Raw genomic sequence first — 21,428 nt, 5'->3', positions numbered from 1 at the left:
TCCATACAATTCTATCTGGCAGTTACTCCTAACATCCCTTCTTCGCAGATGAAGCCTTTGAGGCCAGGGGTGAAATTGTACAGCTAGACAGCGGAGGGAGCTACAAACTCAGTCATCTCCTGTGGATACGAATTAAACGACCTAATGGCTGAGTCCTCAGCACAGAGGGACTGCTATGGAAGACCTGAGCAGAAGTGCAAACTTTCTGGCAAAATATTTTTAGGGGGGACAAGACGGTGCAAGTCCTAATAAAGACGAGTGGGCAGGACCGCCTCTCAACCGACATAATGAAGTACGTGACGTGAATGTGGCACAAACGAGGTGGACAGCCTCCTGGGAGCTGGGTCACTGTCGTTCGCACCTGTTTTCTTTGCAGACAGCCAGCAGCCGTGAAATAGAGCTGTTCTCCGCCCAAAGCAAACCGAAGCCCAGCCACTGAGCCCGGGGCCCCCAGCAGTTCTTCTGACCCACGGGACTAAACCAACACGGACTAATACTACTCAGGGAACCCACACAGAGCAACACAAAGCTGTTTCAGAGGCACCCAGGGTGTGTGTCTATATCGTATAGAGGCTTAGAGTGACCGCTGGTGGGGAGGCAGCCGGCACCCACCCCTGAATCCGAAACTGAAGGAAAGATACGGAGTCGATTGAAATGAAGGACAATCGTTCAACTTGGTTCTTCCTACAAGTTTCAGACACGTGAGCGTTCTCCTTTTCCTCGACTGAAAGCAGTAAGACAAAACAAGTATCTCCATGGCTCTCAGGAAAATATCCTGCTAGTAAATTACATATTTATACTCATATTCAAAATGTTGCTTTTTTTTCCCTACATGGCACATCTCTGAGAGTCGCCTTATTTTTTGTTTCTAACTTCTTTGAAAATCGAACAACTTCTACAATATTGCGTCTATCCTCTGCGGTTTTATAGCCACGCATGCCAAGGCCTACCTAGTGGGTTCTACTCATAGGATGTTGATAAAATCCAAACAAGCACTTGCCAATTTGAGAAATAGGAAAGAGTTGTACTGAGTAGAAATGGGCTCTGAACCCTAGATCTCGGAAGTCCCCATCCAATTTCATGTATATTTTTATATACACACATACCTATATGTACATGTGTGTATGTGTGTGTATACATATATCAAAACGCATTCGAACCCAGGTGATTTTCCCAGCAATCTCGCCCTTGGAGTTGCTCTGCAAGCCGATTAGATCTGGTCCATAAATCCCACAGAAATCTGACACCTTGGAACAGGCATCAGTGCCATGGCCCAGGTCCTGATAAAACTCACCCCTTCCCAGGGTTAAACAAGAAGACTCATGTTGGGCATGCCTGAGAAGATAAGAAACGGTTACCCTCTTGACAAAGCATGAAACTTACAACCTATCGCACACTTCCTGCAGCCTGTGGCATTCCTCTGACCAAAATGAAAGTATCCTGCCCTGTCTTCGGTGGCTGCCACATCACGCCCGGGGGAGCACACTGCAGTGTGGGGGAGGCATTCCCGAACGCATCCCACCCCCCCCCCCCACTGCTGCAGAAAGTGACTGATCGTTTTGTCACAGCAGACCAAACTGTGGCAGCAGGATCCAAAAGAATTTGCCTAAAATCTCGGGGCAAAGACAGGGTGTCTCACTTTGGCATTGCACGATTGCGTAGCTTTTCAGAAAACTGGACTGTCTTCTGGGAACAAATAATGGCTTATTCAGATTGCTCAGTTCAACCTCACGCAAATTACGGCACGGAAGATTTAAAAAACAGGTAGTGTGCTCAGGCTAGCCCACCGTCCGTCCAATTAGTACCTTTTTAACATTCCGACACATTTCCACAACACAGTTCCTCGTAGCTGGAGCTGGATCCAATAAATCCACGATCCAAGGCAGGCAGAGAGCCTATCAGGGCTGTCGTCGTGTTGCCCTGTGAATCAGCTAAATATTATTCCAAAAGTGAATGTCCACGGTACCAAGTTTACATTTAACCTCTTCGTGTCGCAGCAACACTTGCCAGCAACTTTGCAAAATATCCCTGGCACGTTAAGAGAAAAAGGAACGTCTTGGCACACGGGGGAGGGGGGAAGCTCTAAAGTTACCTCATGCTTGTAAATAGGAGCACATAGAGCAAAAAGGAAAAAAAAATAATCATAAATTGAAAGAGAACAAACAGGAGTACGTACTTGAGAAGAATGCCACTCAAAGACTGTCTTCTTATGCTATGGCATGGGCAAGAGGAAGGAACCTTAACCTTTCGAGCCCGTTAAGGAGCGTCTGAGCAAGGAGCCCGCATTTTCAGTTTTGGTGAAATCGGCTCCGAGGCAGAAGACAGGAGGCTGTTATGACCATGAAATTAGGAAATGCAGTAACTCAAAACTAAAGAACTAGCACCACCATTTGACTAGGAATGGAACCTCTCCTTACAGAATAGAGGAGGGGGTGGCCTTCCTCGCTCCACGCAAGGCCTGACTCGAACTTTCTTAGCACCTCGGTCAAGGCAGATGTTTCACAGGGGTGAGCAATCTGCTTAATCGGCCTGAATTTTTTTTTTCCTGTAATCCAGCTGATTTTCTCTTCATGGCTAATAAAGCTGGAAGTCTAGACAGGCATGCCGAGCTAGGGCAAAAAAATAAAGCCTTCATGCAGGACATAAATTGTGTGCATCCAAAATGAGTTACGGCGAAGAGCAAGAGCGAGGAGGATCCGTCTCCTGTGAGCGTTTTCGGAACTTTCTCGGTCAGCCATTGCCTGAACAGCCCGGCCCCACACAGCTGGTCGCTGATGGGACTAGGTTCTTGACTTCAGTAACCTGTGGACGCTTGGCTTCCCTCGGCAGCCTCTCCTCCTGTCATATGATCTTTCCAGAGACCATCTGGCATTTCCTGCAGCCGTTTAAGAGTTTGTGGGTGTTTTGTTTTGTTTACCCTGAGATAAACATTTGGAAGTAAAAAAAAATGGGCTACAAAGTAAAATGGGAATGTCTTAAAATAATATTGAAATGGTAATACCTTATAAAGCCTGCTGTGGCTTATGTCGTATGTACCACAAAGGACCTTTAAAATGCATATTATGATTTTCTCCTCTATGAATCTTTAAAAAGGCCGGTCCTCTGGGAGGGAGAATGGGAGAGACAGTGAAGGGGAGGGGTCGCTCTTGCTGCCAGCCATCCTAGAATGTCCCAGGGAAGGTTTACATCTGTAGGGCAACAGGTGAGCCTCAAAACCAGCTTAGGAAAGAAAAGAAATTCGCATAACCAATGCTTTAAAACATTTTGAAAGAAAGGATTTTAACGGTCTTCAGTCTTCTCCATTCTTGTGAGTTACCCATAAAATGACTTGAATATGCAAATTTTTCCAAGATTAATTTCCACAGAATACAGAGAGCATGAGGCAGGATACGTTTTAGCTAATAAGTGGAGTATTTAATTTTAATTTAAGAAACATGAAATTGCAATAAGATTCACTTGCAAAAAGAACAATCATACATACTAATGCTTTGTAGGGGGGTTATTAGCTTTTTATTAGTCTTATTATGATTTCTGGCAAAAGAATGGGGTTTTTTGCTTCAATAAAATGTTTTGAACAGTTTAAATGCATTGAGAGCAAAATAGCTTTTTCAAAATTAATTAAATCCTTCAATTATTTCATTTGACAAAATGGGTGAACTATGCTTTTCAACAGCATTTAGCTTCCTGTTAAAATCATTTGCACACATCAATACAGAGAATAAAATTACGGCAACAGTTCTCAAAACAGGGCATTTGGTAGCTTCTGAACTGAAGGTTATAGATCATTTTCTTTTCATTAGAAAATATAACTGTATAATATAAAATAAATTAGACTAATTATCCTTAGAAGACTGTCAGTGACATCTGTTTGCATTCCCAAAAGATGCCTTCTCAAGAGAGAGAGAATAAAAATCTTAGCAAATGTCTTCTGGGCACCCTAGGTGGCGTAGCTCAGTGGATTGAGCGCGGGCTGCAAACCAAATTGTCACAGGTTCGATTCCCAGTCAGGGTACATGCCTGGGTTGCAGGCTATGACCCCCAGCAACCGCACATTGATGTTTCTCTCTCTCTCTCTTTCTCCCTGCCTTCCCTCTCTAAAAATAAATAAATGAAGTCTTTTAAAAAATGCCTTCTTGGCACACAGCAGAAGTCAGATACTCTTCTAAGTACCTTTGTAACAACTCCTTGAGGTAGGTACTGCTGTAGGCCCATTTTACAAATGAGGAAACTATGGGATACCAAAATTAAGTCTCTACACCAACATTTCACAGCTGGGGTCAGCTGGATTCAGGTGGTCAAGTCAGGCATCCAGGATTTTAACACTCCACTGTGGGATCAGAAGCAGCACACAAGGTCATACTATGGGAACACACATGTCTATATGTCTTCATGGGAAGAAAAAAATAGAGAAGGTTATCAGTGAACGAGCAAGAATGGTTTCTACAAATTGATACAAAATGTATTTATAAATCATCTTGAAGTTTATCACTCTACTGAAATCACTAAAAATTAAAGTGTCTGCTTGGACGAACATTATTCTTAAATATTCTGTGCTCTCTTGGAGTAAGATTATTTTTAAACATCTTGTGCTTTCTTATAGAAAAAGATCTCCTTTGATGGAAACTTTTTTTTAGAGATTCCACCCATTTATTTTGAGAGAGAAGGGGAGGGAGAGAGAAACATCAATGTGTAGTTGCCTCTCACACCCCACCCCCCTCCCCCACTGGGGACATGGCCCACAACCCAGGCATGTTCCCTCACTGGGAATCGAACCAGCGACCATTTGGTTCACAGGCCAGTGCTAAATCCACTGAGCTACACCAGCCAGGGTGAAAGATGTCTAATTAAATTGCAGTCACCACTATTTGATAAATTGAATAATAAAAAACAAGAAGAAAAGACCAATTTAAATAAAGCTCTACAATACTATTCTAGAAAGCTTTCTAGGTTCCCACCTTCATTTAATATGTTCTGTTGTTCCAGAAGGGACCGCTAATGGCCCGGTCTCCACAAGCAAAGTAAAGCAGAAAATTGGTGCAATCGTTCTGGGTCATTCAGGCAAAACCCTTCTGCGATCTGGGCGAGGCAGGCTAACATGGAAATCAGGTTTTTGATTTGGCGTGTGTGTTTTTGTCTGACACCCCAGCTGAGAGCGGAGTTTGGGATTCAATGATACAGTTAATGGCACAGATTCTTCACGTGTCCCGATCAGGAAAGACGTGGGATGGAAATTTGGAAATGGAAACTGAGCGCTGCTCTAAACACTACCCGGATGCGGCCACACCACCGAAGCCTCTCTGAGCTCCTGGTTTTCCCCTCCCGTGGAGCACAGTCAGGATGGGGACTCTGCCTGCCCTGACCTCACAGGCAGTACTGAGAACCCACTCACACATCTCCCCAGACAACCGAGTCACATGACCCCCGGTCCCCAGCTCCGCTCACAGCTAATTGGGCCTAAAATCAACACCTGACCGAGATAGGCCAGTGACCAAGGACAGGACCTAGTGTGACAAGATAAACTTTACCAATCCCATTCAAGATCTTGGGAGTATAAATTTGGGGAACCAAGACGGAGCCAGTGAGACACATAGGCAGAAAGGTTAGGGAAGAGCAAAGAGCATAGTAAGCAAAGGCCCTTAGCAAGGGCAGGTAGGCAGGGACAGAGAAAGCAGCAAGCCAGGGTGACCACACAGGGGACCCTGGCCCGGGAGAGCATGACAGGGTCTGGCCACGGCTGCACTGTGCACCGGTGGGATGTGGACGTCACACTAATTCCTCCACCACCCCTGTGACTGGGTATTTAACGGAGTCTCTGTTCCATGCCATCAGAAGAGTATAACTATGGGGGAGGGTTGTTTGTTTGTTTGTTCGTCTTTTAGCAAAAAAAAAAAAAAAACGCAAAAATCCAGCAGTCTTGTTTCCAATGTACAAGTCCCGATTATTGGAAAATAGCTTTCATATGACCAATACTTGATTACTCTACTCTCATTTACTCAACATCGAAACTTCCTAATTGAAACTTATAGGGAAGAAAAGAAAAAGTATGTTCCTTCCAATACAAGGCCAGGCAGAAAATGCTTTTGCAAAGAGATCAATAAATTCAATTAAGCCTCCCACTTTATCCATAGAAAGGCCTTTAAAATCTGCCTTCATAAATCACATGCCTTAATACAGAAATAAATATCTATCAAGTCACGAACGTCCCAGGTGAGGAAATAATTATTGAAAAAAGTTATTAGGAAAAATAAATGGGCTTTCATATTCATAGAGGTGACAAAGGAAATGCCATCTGGAGAATACAGTGGTTTAAAAAGAAAAAGCTATTTACTCTGCTGCGCAAAGAAAATACCTCTCTGACCCTTCTTACTCCTCACAAAGTCCTGCCCCTCTGCCCTTCTCCCCAAACGCGGGTCCCTCACCACCACTGCTGTCCCTCGGCCTCCGTCACCAGGGACACAATGCACACGCTTCTCAGGGGAAAGGTGGGTCTCAGGATTCAGGGAGGGGTGGCCCTTCCAGGAGTTTACTCGCATGGATGGCCAAGGTGTCTTTCTAAGGGGAGAAGGAGACTTGACAAATTGCATCCAAGGCCAAGGAGCCAGGGCCAGAGAAAACCCGTGTTTAAATACAACACAGAATGTGTCCCAGTTCCGTCAGCGGCTCATCGTGCACAGACACCTAATTCCTCCTGAAAGGAGCGATTGCTATAAAATGCAGAAGAAAACTCTCTGTAAGACATTGAACGCTAAAGGAAGCTTTGATTCCTAAACCAGACAATAATGAGGAGCGGGGAGTGCTCCGCACTTGGGGATACAGCCGCCTCCGCCTGCTCCCGTTGGCATCTCTGATTGGCACCAGCGGCAACAGCCTCGGCTGACACGGTGGCTACCGCGGACCCCGCAGTGACACTCAGCTCTCCCAGCAAGCTCTGCAGTGTCTGCTTATTTACCTGGCGCCAAAGAAAGGAAAAAATTTAAAGGACCGCAGGTTATAAAACAGCTGATGGAGAGCAGGGTGAGAAAAACTTCATTATTGTTATTTTCATCCTATTTTCCTCCTGGGCTCGTATGTTCCAGGGAACCACGGGTTACAAAAACTTCAGTTTCCACCTCCAAAATATCTCCAGTCTCCACCGCTTCTCTTTCCTTCTCTGTATCATTACTGAGGCCTTCTTTAGCTCTGTCGAGGCTGACGGCCACCAGCCTCTATTTCTAGACCACCAAACACACCTTCCCCAGATCACCTTCCTGATTAATCGCCATCACTGTGTCATCACAAGAGCAAGTTAAGTACCAACCACTCACCATCGCCCAGATCATCTGGCCGCAGACCACCCCTCCCCGCTCCACCTCAGACCAAGCGGCCTCTTTCCCTGCTCCCAGTATCCAGTGCTTAGGTTCCGGCCTCTTCCGCATCCCACCGGTTCTGATCCTACCGCTGCAAGGTTCATCTCAGAGAACGCCTCCTCCATGCAGCCCTTCCGAATGGCCCAACGATGCCGTGATCTCACTCAGCTCTCGGCTGTCACAGCACACTGCTGACCCGTCTCCCCTCTGGCAACAAGCACTTAGGAAACATCTCCTCTGTGCCAGGCAAGGGCGTCTGGACACGACCTTGAGGAGGATATTGTGTCTAGGAACAGAGATCAACACTTCAGCAGATGACACGTTTGGCAATCTGGTAACCGACGCATCAGAATGGAAACACACTTTTACTGAACCCTAGGTAGCACTCTTAGGTAAATGGCAAGTTTTGTCTGGTGCTGAGTCACTTGTGTGTCTTCCATGCCTCCTACAATCGAGTGATTGTAGGTTACCTGGGCACATGTCTTACTCCATCTAGATGGGTGGCAGAACTCACAAAATGCCTAGACACAGATTTTTTTCATGCAAATATATCCCAGTTTGAATAAAAGGGACAGAAAGTCCTACCCATCTTCAATCCACATCCTTCCATCATCCCTGTTGTCCAAGGAGACCTACATTCACCTTGCTCTCCAAGCAATAGAAATAGTAAAGATTGACCATCTTCCTTGGCACTGAGTAGCTTTGGCCCCAAGGACATCCCTCGGGTGGGTTTGGAAAGCTCCTTCTGCAATGTCAGAATCTATACTGGAAACTACTTTCCCCAAAGCTCCTTGGAATAGGGACAAGAAGCAAAAAAAACAAAACATAGGAAACGAGGAACAAAACTAGATAATTACATCCGAGACAGGACGCAGCAGATTTCAATCGCGCAGGGTTGGCATTAGGTAACGTAAGAAAATAATAGCGAGTGAAAAGCGAGCATTTGGGTCACTAGATTACTCTCAGCGCAAATGTGCTTAAAATAGATATTAATGTGAATATAATTTTGTGCCATTACTTGGGCAATGAACGTGTTGACCATCGTTTTCCTCACCACTGAATTTTTGTGGATTACTGTATAGCTGTATAGCTATAAAATCTCCCCGGCCTTTCCTGGTTTCCTTGCTCCCCCCGCCATGTGCAAAGATCCGCATGGAAGTTTTCAGGGGCTTGAATCTCCTGAATCAGATCCAACCTCTCGGGTACATGAACCTTTGCGTGTTTTTCTGAGAACAGTCTCTAGAAATTTTATGTGAATCTTGAAGAAGCCTAAGGAAACACAGAATACTAAAGGAATGCAGTTAGCATTGTAAATGTGATGTTTAATATGCTATCATCCATAGCATTGCATTCTTTTTTAATTTTTAACATGTTTAGCAATTTAACATTGCTCATATGATTACTTTTCTTTTTCAAAATTAGCACCTTTTGCCCTGGCTGGCGTAGCTCAGTGGATTGAGCACGGGCTGCAAACCAAAGTGTCGCAAGTTCGATTCCCAGCCAGGGTACATTGCCTGGGTTGCAGGCCATGACCCCCAGCAACCACACATTGATGCTTCTCTCTCTCTCTCTCTCTCTCTCTCTCTCTCTCTCTCTATCTCCCTCCCTTCCCTCTCTAAAAATAAAAATGAATAAAATCTTTAAATAAATAAATAAAAGTTTAAAAAATTTTTCTTTAAAAAAATTAGCACCTTTCACCAAATTAGTAAAGTTTTAAAATTTGCATCTTTCTTGTAAAATAAATATAGTCATTTCTCCTTTTTGAACATTTTACTTTTAAAACACCAGAACGATCTTTTTTTCTCATTAAATTTTGTTTTAATGTGTCTCAACATTTTGTGACAGAGTTATGGTCGAGTTGTTTCTATTAACAAGGACTGATCTGAAAAACTAACAACTTAAAAACCTCACCAAAAAAAAAAAAATAGTCCACAGAACATTCTCCTTTCCTTCTGAAGATTTTCAGAATTTTAGGTCGGCTCAGAAATGACCAAGCTGGATATGAGGCAGCCCCCGGAGTTGAGAATGAGTGACGCACGGGCCTCGCCTGAAGGAGATCCAATTCCGTCCTTCCCTCCGCACGCCAAAGCTGCTTCTTCGGGGAAATGAAAGACGCAGATGCGAACGGAAGAGCATGGACCGGGTTAGCCTCTGCGGGCCGGTCCAAGGTTGCTGTTTATTTCCCTCAAACAGGACAACAAAGGAAAGTGCGTGAAAACAAAGGGGGCAACGGATCAAATGACAGATTGTGGGACGAGCTGTTTGGGCATGGGAAAATGATCCAATGTTCCATGGGAGAATCAAGAACCTATACTTGAAGGCCCTGGCTGGGTAGCTCAGCTGTTTAGAGCGTTGTGGGATATGCCAAGGTTCGATCCCCCATCAGGGCACATGCAAGATTCAGCCAACGAATACATAAACATGTGCAACAACAAATCGAGATATCTCTCTCTCTCTCTCTCTCTCTCGCTGTCCCACATCCTCCCTCTAAAATCAATATACATATATTTTTTTCTTAAAAAACCTATACTAGGAGATAAAGAGTCAGACACCAAGTTATCAGGTCACTGGATTCCTCTAAAGGCAGAGCATACAGTTGAACCGTTTCTGTTTGCCGCTCCGGGTATCTTAGGCTGCCCGTGTCCGGTGCCTCGTGTGGCGCTTCTGCACTAGAGCGCTATGGGAGGGGCAGCACACGCCCAGCTGCAGAGAGCCCCAGCGCCTCGCGGTAAGCCTGTGTCCCAGAGTCGCCACCGCTGCGGCCTGTGTGTGGGTCTTTGCGAACTACTGGTGGGGCCATGGAAGAGGTGTTTTGGCAGAAGTCACACTTTCAGAAGGACCGGAGGTGAGCCCTAGACCTCCACGAAACCCACAAAAGCAGCCAGATCCCTCGGAAGCGCTCATGCACAAGAAGCAGACTGCCCCGAGAGTTTGTGTCCTATTTATTTAGGCAAAGAAAGGGTATTTATTTCAACCAGCATGGAAAATGTTAGGTTATGTAACTCTGGGGGATAAAGAGAACGAGGCTTTTGAGGCTTTTTTTTTTTCCCTCTTCCTGGAGAAGAGTGTTGTGAAATAGTCCAGGAACAAGTTCCAGTTTCCATTCTCAGTCCTGCTTCCAGAAGCTTCTATATCACAAGATCAGCACTCAGAGCTCTGGGCTCTGGGGTGAGGTTTAGAGTTAGGAGAAGCCAGAGGAGAAAAGGGTGCTCCCTCATCTGTGGCTGCCCATCCCCCACTGGAGTCCACCAGGGCCCCCCGCCCAGTCGCTTCAGAGCGGCGAAGCACCCTCGTCACCTCCACACACTCCAGCGCAGCCTTAGAAAGAATCATTATGTGTGTGGTCTGCTGTGCAGAGCCAGCCCGATGGGTAATTAGGAGTCGTTCAAAGGGATGCTCACACAGGAGGGGGATTGGCTGATGGACTGAAACTCCAGGAGATGAGCAGTTGGCCAGGGCTAGGAGAGAAAACTAAGAATGTGAACCCACATGAGGCCTCAGCCAGGAGATGGGTCCAGAGAGGGAGGGTTCAAACAAAGACCCCGACTGGCTGACTGAGCAGGGACAAGACAGTGACCAGCCAGTGTCCCTGGCAGTTGGCAAAGCCCCAGAGGGGCAGGAGAGAGTTGAGAAGATTGCACAATAGGCCGTGGAGCCTCAGGTTCTCCCTGATGTGGGAAGTCCCACCTCTGGGAGCCTAGGGCACATGGCCAAGATTTGGTTACAGCGCAGCCAGGCAAACCCAGTCGCTGGGACAGGATTTTAGAGATGATGGAGGACACCACGCCATGTGTTTCATCCAATAATGATTTAGTGAGTGCCCGCAATGTGCCAGCTACTGTTCTAGGTGCCGAGCACGTAGCAATAAACAAAATGGACAGACGAACATGGTCTCATGGAGTTTATATTCAAGCACTGAGCAATGAATTAAATAGAGAAGGTCAAATGGTGACAAGTGCGAAGGTGAAGCGGGGAATGGGGGCTTGGAATATAGGGGCAAGGGCTGCATTTCCAAGTGGGATGACCAGGCAAGGTGACTTGAGAAGATGACATGGAGCAAACACCTGAAGAAGGTGAGGAAAGAAGTAGCCCTCCAGGGAAAGAGCATTTGGGGCATGCGAAGCCCAGAACACTACAGAGCGCAAAGGCAGGGGCGTTCCCAACAGGAAGAAAGCTCGAGTGGCCGAATGAGCACCCACAAGGGGAGAGGAGGACATGGAAGTGTAGGGCCCCCAAGGCCACCCACAGGGGACTGGCATTCACCCTGAGCACAGGGGAAAACCGGTGGGAGGTCTTGAGCGGGACTGGCACGATGTGACTCGTGTTGGAAAAGGCTCGCCACAACTGATTAGCGTAGACGGGAGTGTGGGTGGGAGATGGGAGAGGCCAGCTGGGCCGCAGTGGTGCTGGCACAGGGTGGCGGTGGTAGGTGGTGCCGAGCTGTTACATTCTGGGTTCACCTGAAGGGCAGGGTAAAGCCAACATGTTTGCCGATAGACGGGATGTCCACGGGGAAAGAGAGAAGGCCAGTAGGCCTCCAAGCCTGCTGGTCTCCAGAGCCCTACTAGAGAGCCGCCATTTACTGACTGAGACAAGGAACACCCCCTGGCAGGTGCCGGTTCGGGGGCAGAGAGGGCTCCAGAGTCCCGTTTTAGACACGTTAAATGTGAGATGTCAAACTAGACAGCCCAATGGACGTGGCAAGTTGGGAACTGGAGGTCAGTAGGAAGGGCTTGGATGGACATATAAATTTGGGGGTCATTGTCACACAAATGGTACTTGAAACTTTGACGACTGACTCTGGGTTGGTGACACTGGATGGCAGTATCATTTGGTCCCTTCCATTTGGCCTCTTCAGGTCCCTTCCCTCCCTCTTCTCAGGGGCTCACAATCTCCGTGTGATCTGATTCGTGTGGGTTTGCTCTCACTGCTCCTGGCCGGTACCTCCCTCTGCACCCCAAACACAGACCTTTGTCTGGGTCCCATTGTCACAGAGCACTCTCCTCCAGGTGTAACAGTCTAACAGGTATAAGCTAAATTAACAAGTCTAGGTATACGTCTACAGACGTACATTACCTTTCCAAGATAATGTCATTTCTTTTCCCTTGGGCACTTTTAGGCCATGTCAAAGGACAGAAGTAGGTCACATTTGAGACATGTGGCATCCTTTGAATTGCACAGGGAAAGACAGCCTGCTCAAGGCCAAGTGTACTGCCTTCGAGATACAAAACAGACATGTCATCCCCACTCAGACTACAATCTTCCCACATTTGAATCAGGACCTTGGAAAGCATGTAATTTTTACTACAATTTAAATAAAGCCAGTCAATACTATTCCAGACCATTTTATTCAACATCTTCTTATATTGCAAGTGCTCCAGCTCAGCTGAAGAAAAGCTGTGTTGTGTTTTTGAAAGTGAGGAGGTACCAGCTAGCATGAGAGCAATGCCCAAAGAGGAGGCCTACTGAATGCTCAATAAAAAATCACAAATGCTCATTGGGCCGGTGTCTGCTGCTAGGCTAAACCCCCTTGCCTGGAGACTGACACTTCCAAGAGTGTGTTTTCTATTAGTTATCAGTAATTCTCAATCCCGGCTACAACTGAGCAGTCTGCACAAATGTCTGTGCCTAAACCATACCCACACACGTTCTGATTTCTGGAGAGAGCCCCATGCATCCATTTTTGTTTTAAATCCCCAGTGATTCTGATGTGCAGTTACGATATAGGCCTGTGGCAGAACAGCTGCGATCGATAAAAGCTACAGGAACCATCAAGAAGAAGGAAGACTACCCCCCACACTGGATTTATGGCTGAAACCCGGAGAACACCAGCTCCATCCAACATAGCGCGGTGACTAACTGCACCTAACGGTAACCGCTAGCCTCGTCGGAATGCATTAGCATGCTAAACAACACACCTTGCGTCGCCATGATCAGACGCTGAAAACCCACTGAAGGACACAAAATGGACAGCCTCTGCAGCTCTTCTGAAAGGTCTCTGCCCCTTTCTCAGGAAGATCCTGAACTTCCTTCCCCTTATTGAAGCCCCTATTCCCTGATCAAAGGAACCTCAATAAAGGAAGCGAATTCTGCTAACCAGAGGCCGGTCTGTGTGTAGAGTAGCTCATTCCCTGTCTCAAGGCTTCACTAATCATCTCAAGTCCGTGCTGACTTGAGTTTGAATTCTCTCCTGCACAAAGCCAAGAACCCACAATGGCTCACAGACCTTCGGGTCCCCAGACCCCTGGAAGGCCTGCGTCATCAAGAGCTGAGAACCTCTCGGATGGATGAATTTTCCTTCACCATTTGTATGAACCGGTCCCATTCAACCCCATCCATACACTTCATGCACATATTATAATCAAAGCAGACCACAACATAGCCCGTTTCCTGTATTACCATTTCTATACCTTTACTTCCTATGTTTTCATTTCACTTAATTTAACATTTTTCATTGATTTTTTTTACAGGGTTGCCATGGTTTAACAGCACCTTTTAAGAGAATGTGTGAATTTTCATAGTGAAAAAAGAAGAACTCCCCCAAAACAGTTCCAACGTCTGAGAAAATGAAGCTAGGACAATGCCATATTCCAAATTTATACCAGGCCCTCCTCCCCTCACAAACTCTGCCGCAGAAATTACACCGCGCATCCTGTTCCCGGGGTGATTCTATTATTGACAATGTGGGTAAAGAAGTAAACAAAAAAAGCCATGCTCATTTCAAGCCGCTAAGAAACACAGGCCAAAAGAAAAAATAAAATCAATCAACCTTTGCCAAGTGGAAAAGAACAAAACCAGCAGGGACTGAGGTTCTATATTCAGCCTCTAAAAGCGTATTGCAAATAATAGGGAACAAATGCTGGGTAATTACTCAAGAGATTTGTAAACAATGCGACGGAACAATGCAAACTGAGTCGGTACTACTGGGCGTCAGTTCACCCTGCGAAGAACGACTGGACACCCTGAACTTCATTAATAAAACGCCCTTGCTGAGTGTTTGCACTCATTCCTAGTTACCCTCTCCCAGGACCACTGGGCTGTCAGTAATATACTATGTGCTTACCCTCAAAAAAAATCCTGAAATGTTCTCAGCAGTCACTTTCATTCCCATTTTACAGAAAGGGAGGTAAAGGCTGAAAGGGGTTAATTGTCCCTTGTAACTGCCACCTTATGCCTCCTGCACAGCTGGGAGGCGCTACCAATCTCTGGTGGTTGGTGTCGTCACTAACTAAACAATTTCCATCCATTTGCTCAAGGAAATCCATGGTGAGAGGTTTATGTTCCACAGCCTAACTCAAATTTTTCTTCTCTTCCAAGAACTCTTTTGTGTCTTCTCCCTTTGCCTTTCTTTCTCTGTATTCTGTCTCTACTTCTAAGTCGCCTTCCATGGTTCAAGTTCTGTTATAATTAGCCCTAAGAGACTATCCAAAAGGCTCTGCTTCTGCTAGAATTTTGGTGACTATGTGTGTTTTGAGAAAAGCAGCCATCTGCTAAGACCTGGTAGTGTTCTCTATTGGACAGTGTTTTCTCTGCTGAGGCAGCTCACATGACTGGTAAGGGAAGGTGGGGCGGAGGAAGAGATAGGAGATCTCCAGAATGCCTTCCCACTGGGGGTGCTAAATGCAGCATGCGAGGGTGCCAAGTTAGGGGAGGGAATGGTGTCCTGTGTGTTGGCTCTGTTCAGTAGCACCACTTGAAGATAATCCTGACAAGACCACACAGGGAGAGCATGGTGCGTCAAGTAGAGTAGACCAGGAAGAAAACAGGAGTGTTGGACTGTTTTCATGGGTGGTTGTGAAAAATCTTCCGTAAAATGGACAAAAAGACGCTGAGGGCTTTAGTTCTTTGGAGTCCCCCGAAGAAGAAGCTCAAGCAAAACTGCACCACCACCCCCTGGTCACTACCAAACCATCTCACATGTGCTCAGCTCATTTCAATACATGTTAATAAAATAAGAACTTGAATTACAATCTCAGCCCAAGAGACCTAGGGGGCTAACACCTTCCATGTCTCAGTCAAGAGCGATTGGCCCTTAGAAGATCGAGCGGGACCAAGCAGGGACCTGGCCACTGTGCTGGGGAGTCATTGGTAGAAATGCTGGTGGAGCCAGCTGGCTTCCCCCTGGCATCTCCCGTCTTCCCAGCCAACATACCTTCCCGTCTCTCCTGCTCCCTTTGCTTTGGCCTCCCAGTTGTTGACTTGCATCAGTCCTACTTCAGTCTTTGTTTCCCCTGCATTCGGATCTTGGTGACATTTCTCTCTTGCTTTCCTCCCATCTTCTTAGATACAGAACTAAAACCTTGACTCTACTTCCTAACTCATTGCCATCAGCACCTGCGACCTGGGATCCTAGGGGAGGAGAAGACCTTGCCTTCCCTGGACCTCAGCTGGCTCTCTGCTGCCCCCACCTGATCTGCAGCAGCATCTGCAAATGGGAATCGGACAAATTGGCTTTTAAATCCAACGGCAGCTTTGCCAATTTCTGACGACTCAAAATTCACCAATTTTATTTCACCATAACCTGACTTAAGGTATGGGTTCAAAACAATGTTTAACCTTTAATGGCCAAGTTACGCTAGGAAGTAAATAAGCTCCTTTAGGGTAAGCATTTTATTTTTTATGTTAAGTTCACAACAGTGGTAGTGTGGCGAAAATTCTAAAAAGTCCAGCCTAAAGTCATGGATGTTTTTCTCACCAAGACACACTACACAAATGTAGAGTTATTCCAAAAAGTGACCATTTGTGTAATATTGATTTTTTTCTTTCTACATCAAATTTCCTAGAATAGTAATAAAGGGGGTGAGAAGAAGAAGAAAGAAGAGGAAGAGGAGACACTCTTGGTTTTTGAAGTAGCTCAAAAAATTGTTAAGATGAAACCCAGCATCTGACACCACGGAGTTACCCATTCAGCAATTCACATGCAAAGAAAGAGTGGGAAGGTAAATACACACCTGATGTGTTCACCCCCACATCACCAGCGCCCAGCTGGAGTCAGGCACACAATACGCCTTCAACAAGTATTGGTTGAAGAGACCAGTGAATGCACACATGATTAACAGCACTCTGTCAACCATGCATTCACTCAGCACACTATAAGTATGTAGTTTCACGCAGCCTGAAATTTACAGCACTTCCATGTCATCTGCACAGATACCCAAGAACAGATGCACCGTCCTCCCTCCTCTCACAGCCTTAGTGATTCCTACCTTCACACCCCATGCTACTGGTCAGAAATAAGCCTAGGAGAGTGAAAAATATTTATTTGTATAAATCGCCAAACCACTTCAATGCCTGGCTCAGAAGAGAGTGATCAAAAAAATGCCATCTCTATGTATTTTTTTTTCTTTAGAAAGTACAGCTTTCTCAAAAGGAAAGCTAATACATTCTTACTAATAGTCTCTTGTGCGGGCACTTGCACTGATGTCTGATAACCTTAGGTAGAAGGAACTATAGCTTCAGCCCCATAGAACGTCATGCATCATCTTTATAATGGAGAAAAGTCATTTGGTTATCATTAACATCCAAAATAAGCATATTGGGAATAGTTTTTTTTTCCCAATGGCAAAAAGTGACGTGGGATTTTGTATAAATTATCTTGAAATATACAGTCTTAGAAAGATCATTCCAAAGGCCCAGTACTACATTATAGGAGCGGAGTTGCTGACCCACTTTGAAAGAGAATAACATTAATACCATCACATTTGAGATGTTGTGGAGAAACTGACCAAACAATATGGAGATATCATACATTATAAAAGGTATCTTTTTCTAAAGGAGATATAACAGTCAATATATGAGTGTTCCCAAGCCACATTGCAGCTAAACATATAAAACCATTAGAAGTGTGAGAACTTAATTGATAAGAAGGCAATTATAGTGGGAGAGGTCAATGCATCTCTTTTAGAAGGAAATCAATACTACATTCAATGATCTGCATTGGATAGTCACATCGGGTCCTGACAGCTTTCAACGAGAGAATTTTTTTCATTTACCCACCAGCCATTTAAAAAATTTGATCACAAACTTGGGCACAGAGAATATACTTACAAATTTTTTTAAAAAAGGACAAATAATTTTATAATAATCCAATAAAACCTAAATAAAAGATAAAATCTTTATTTGAAAATTAGTGCATATATATATATATATATATATACCCGACTAATCTTTAAAATTGAAGAAATCAATGGTGATATTCAAACTATCTTGAAAGCATTCAGAAAGACTCTTCAGACCAAAGCCTGTGGATTATGAAAGAAACTGACTTAAATGAAGTTTTTGTATATATATCATAGATAATTATATATAATATATAATTATAATGATGTATATATGTTTATCTAATTATATCTATGTATTATATAGATATTATCTGCATATTCTGCCTATATATTCTATGTAATTATATTATATGGTATATGATAATACTTATATTGATATAATTATAATTATGCTATATATAATACAGTAGATGTTTATAAATATGTATGTATTAATAAATATGTAACATAATGTATGATATGATTACACTGATAAATTTTAATATATAATTTAATATTATTTATTAATTATATGTACATGCATAATTATTAATTAAATTATATATGCATTATACATGCATATAATTTAATATTTGTTAAGAAATCAGAAATAAGCAAAATAAACCCCCCAAAATTCAGAGAAATTAGAACTTGAAGGAAAACACCCCCCAAAATGGAAAGAATAAGTAGATCTGAAAGTCATTTCCTTGAAAATAAAACTCATAATCCTGGCACAGGAAATAAAAGAGAATTAAAATACACAAAACTAAGGATGAAAAAACAGCAGCGTTTAAGAGAATTACACATGCAAACCTAAGACAATATAAAAACCTTTTGATAAATCATCCCAGAAAAATATACACTACAAAGATGTTCCTGGGAAACTGTGGAAAATTTGAGCAGATCAACACCACAGAGAGCAGGAAAGACTTGAGAGCTGTTTCTGACGACCTAAGGGGGCCACAGCTAAACCCTCTTGAACACCGAGAGGAAGGACGAAGGATGCGAAACCCTCCACTCCTTGGATGCCCTGGGCAGGTCCCCTCCTCCCAGAGGCATGGAGTTGGGGTCTGGGGAAACCAGAGCCAGTAAATACCCCTCTTCATCTCACCTGTACTTTGTGGGTCCAAATCCATAGCGAGGCTCAGAGCCCGGCCCAGGTGAGGAGGGGCCTGGAAAACCTGCCCCCACCCACCGGTTTGGGAGAGTGAGGCTAGCTGGTGGAGCGGCCTGGTGGACACTAACTACACCGCTGTCAGCAGTACGGCTGCAGCCAGGCCCGGGACTGGCTCCCAGCACCCACTGACTAGCAGTTTACCCACTGGAAGCCTCTGTTTTCTCCACTGTAGATGGGACTGTTAGTGGCACCCACTTCAGGGGTTGCCGTGTGAATAAAATGAGCACTAAATAAACACAGGCAAAGATTTACGGCTGTGCCGAGTACACGGTAGATAGTCGAAAGTGCTCATCACTGTCACCAAAGATAAAAAAGAACGAAACATAAAAAGAACAGCTACCATCAAGAGCAAGAACTTCGAACTCCTGCTTTCCCGCCTTGTACTGGAATTCTCACGCTTTCTCTCCAAGAACTTTCCTCTCCATCATCCCCTGGGGCGTGGCTGCATCGGAGACTCGGCTCCTCTCACTGTCCCACTTCCTCTTTAGTCCCTAAGACACTCCTCTGAGATCTGTGCTGAGCCCAGAGCCCCAGCCTCACCCTCTCACTCTCTACGCATTTCACTTCAGATTTACGGAGAAACAAAGGTAATACAGCTCAATTTCTTCAACTCCTTCCTCTCCACTTCAAAACATACCTTCTTCACCTAAACTTGCCTCCCATTTTTTCTCACATGTCAGACAAAGTTACATACATACATTCATTCATTCATTCAACAAACATTGCCTCAAGCACCTACCTGTGTCGGGAGCGAAGGAAGCTGACCACCAAACAGAAGAGGTCTCTGCCCTAAGGAAGCTTGTCTGCTAGCGAAGAGAGGCTGACAGCGAACCGATAAACAAGACAACCTCCAATGGCGATCAATGCAACGCAGAGAAGGACGGAAGGACGCGTGGGTGATGGCACAGGCACTGGATGGCTGCTTTAGATTGGATGGTGGTGGCGTGGGCTTCCACGAATTTAAAGTGAGAGCTGGACGGTACAGGGGCTCTGTGGGAACAGCTAGAGCAATTCACAGGTGAGAACAATCCTGGCGGGGCAGCGAAAGCGAAAACCAAGAAGTCTGAAAGGCAGTAGGAAGAACGGGAGGTGTTACACAGCTGCAGAGGCAGACAGGAGCCGGTTCCCTGGGGCTTCGGTGGCCCAGGGGGAGACAGCCTGGATTTGGTTCCGACTGCAAAGCGATGCCACTGTTCCCCCTCCAAGATCAAGGTTCCCCCATCCGTCTAGTCCCATCGTCCCTGGCCTGGATCTAAATTTACTTCCAACAAACCCCCTTCTGCATCTTTCATTTGTTCCCTCTCCCATGTGTCCTTCCTGTGAAATTTAAAGGTTTCCCACTAATTAAAAGAAATAAACTTCCCTGGCTTCTGCTACTCATTCCAACCAGTCCCCCCACTTACACTTGTGTTCACTAAACTTCTTTAAAAGCATCCTAATGATAGCAAACACATGCACCGCTTATTACATGCCACGCTGTTCTGAGAACTTCACATGTACTACCTCGTTTAATCCTCACAACAGCCCTATCAGGTGGTTATTATCATTATCTCCATTTTACTGATGAAGAAACTGAGGCACAAGCAGTTCATACTTTGTCCAAGGTCACCCAGCTAGCAAGTGGCAACGCCAAGATCCCAAGCCTAACATTCCAGTGCCAGAGGCTTCTTCTTAGTCTGGACTTGGTGCCAAGGGGCTCCTTCTCTCTTTGGAATCACACTTTGGCCTCCCTGGGTTCCTCAAGCAATTTTCTCAGCCGTATCATTGTCCTTTCTTTCTCCACTTTCTGCAGCCTCTATGTAGATTTGATCTTGTTGAATGCCTTCTCCATGGTGGGCCTCCCTCCTCCTGTGGGTCCTCTGAGGTCATGTTGAACCCCTTTCCTCCCTCCCACTGACATGCCCCTATTTCCAGAATCAGCGCCCTCACCTAGAGCTTGTCACTTCCTCACTGGTCCTGCTGGGTCCAGGCTTCCCAGCCCCCACGTGCTCCCTGACCGCTGCTATGACTCTCTGAAGCCCAGCTGTATGTAGCCAGCACCTCACTCAGATGTCTGCTGTGGTTCCACATTTCCTATAGAACAAAGTCCAAATGCCTTTGTGCTGACCACAGCTGCCTTTTTAAGTGGATTTCCACGGGTCAGTTTCATGTCACCTGCTGTAGCCAAACCGACCTCTCCCTGTTCCTGCCAACAGCAGGGACTCTTCCACTCTCCTCGCTCTTCTCTCCACCTGAGATGCGGCTTCCAATCTCCAACCGCCCAAATTCTGCCATCCTTAAAGTCCAAGTTCGAATACCACTTCTCTAATGATGCAGCAGGAAGTAATCCTGCTTTCTTTTAAAGTCCTTAACAAGTAAGAAAACCAAGGCAGGAGGCCTGGCAAGACATGGACCACCCACCTTATCCCACTTGACATCTTCCTAGCTATGTCTTCACCTTTCCTCCCCAACCAGACTTCCTGATCGTCGAGGTCTGATTTATCTTTTTAACTCTTAGCACTTTCCCCAAGAATCCATTCAATTGTATTTGCTGGCCCTGGCTGGCGTGGACTGAGCACCAGCCTGCGAACTGAAAGGTCGCCGGTTCAATTCTCGGTCAGGGCACAAGCCTGGGTTGCGGGCCAGGTCCCCAGGTGGGGGCTTGCGAGAAGCAACTGACTAACGTTTCTCTTGCACAGAGATGTTTTTCTCCCTCTCTCTAAAAATAGATAAATAAAATATTTTTTAAAACTAATAATAATATTTGCTGATTAAATGAGTACATTCAAGGTTTGTCAGGAAAAAGTCCAGCCATTGTTAATATAACGAGACTGGTTTGCACAACATCGCTGTAGGCTGGCAGCCAAGGAGAGTGGACTGGAATGC

General features: G+C 45.3%; 1 protein-coding gene across 2 annotated transcripts in view; it reads right to left on the bottom strand.

Annotated features, from left to right (window-relative positions):
* ESR1 (estrogen receptor 1) overlaps nt 1-21,428 on the bottom strand; it is a 365,725-nt gene that overhangs the window by 335,614 nt on the left and 8,683 nt on the right. Inside the window, exon 1 of one of the 2 annotated variants that reach the window (XM_028509943.2) lies at nt 2,177-2,586. The exons of the other annotated variant lie outside the window; for it this stretch is intronic. The gene's annotated coding sequence lies outside the window, so the exon portion shown is untranslated. Of the gene's footprint in view, nt 1-2,176; nt 2,587-21,428 lie in introns of those variants that run through there. 2 annotated transcript variants of the gene reach the window in all.

Source organism: Phyllostomus discolor, chromosome 4 (genome assembly GCF_004126475.2).
Source record: "Phyllostomus discolor isolate MPI-MPIP mPhyDis1 chromosome 4, mPhyDis1.pri.v3, whole genome shotgun sequence".
NCBI classification, from domain to species: domain Eukaryota; kingdom Metazoa; phylum Chordata; class Mammalia; order Chiroptera; family Phyllostomidae; genus Phyllostomus; species Phyllostomus discolor.
This window is presented reverse-complemented; position numbering and strand designations above follow the sequence as displayed.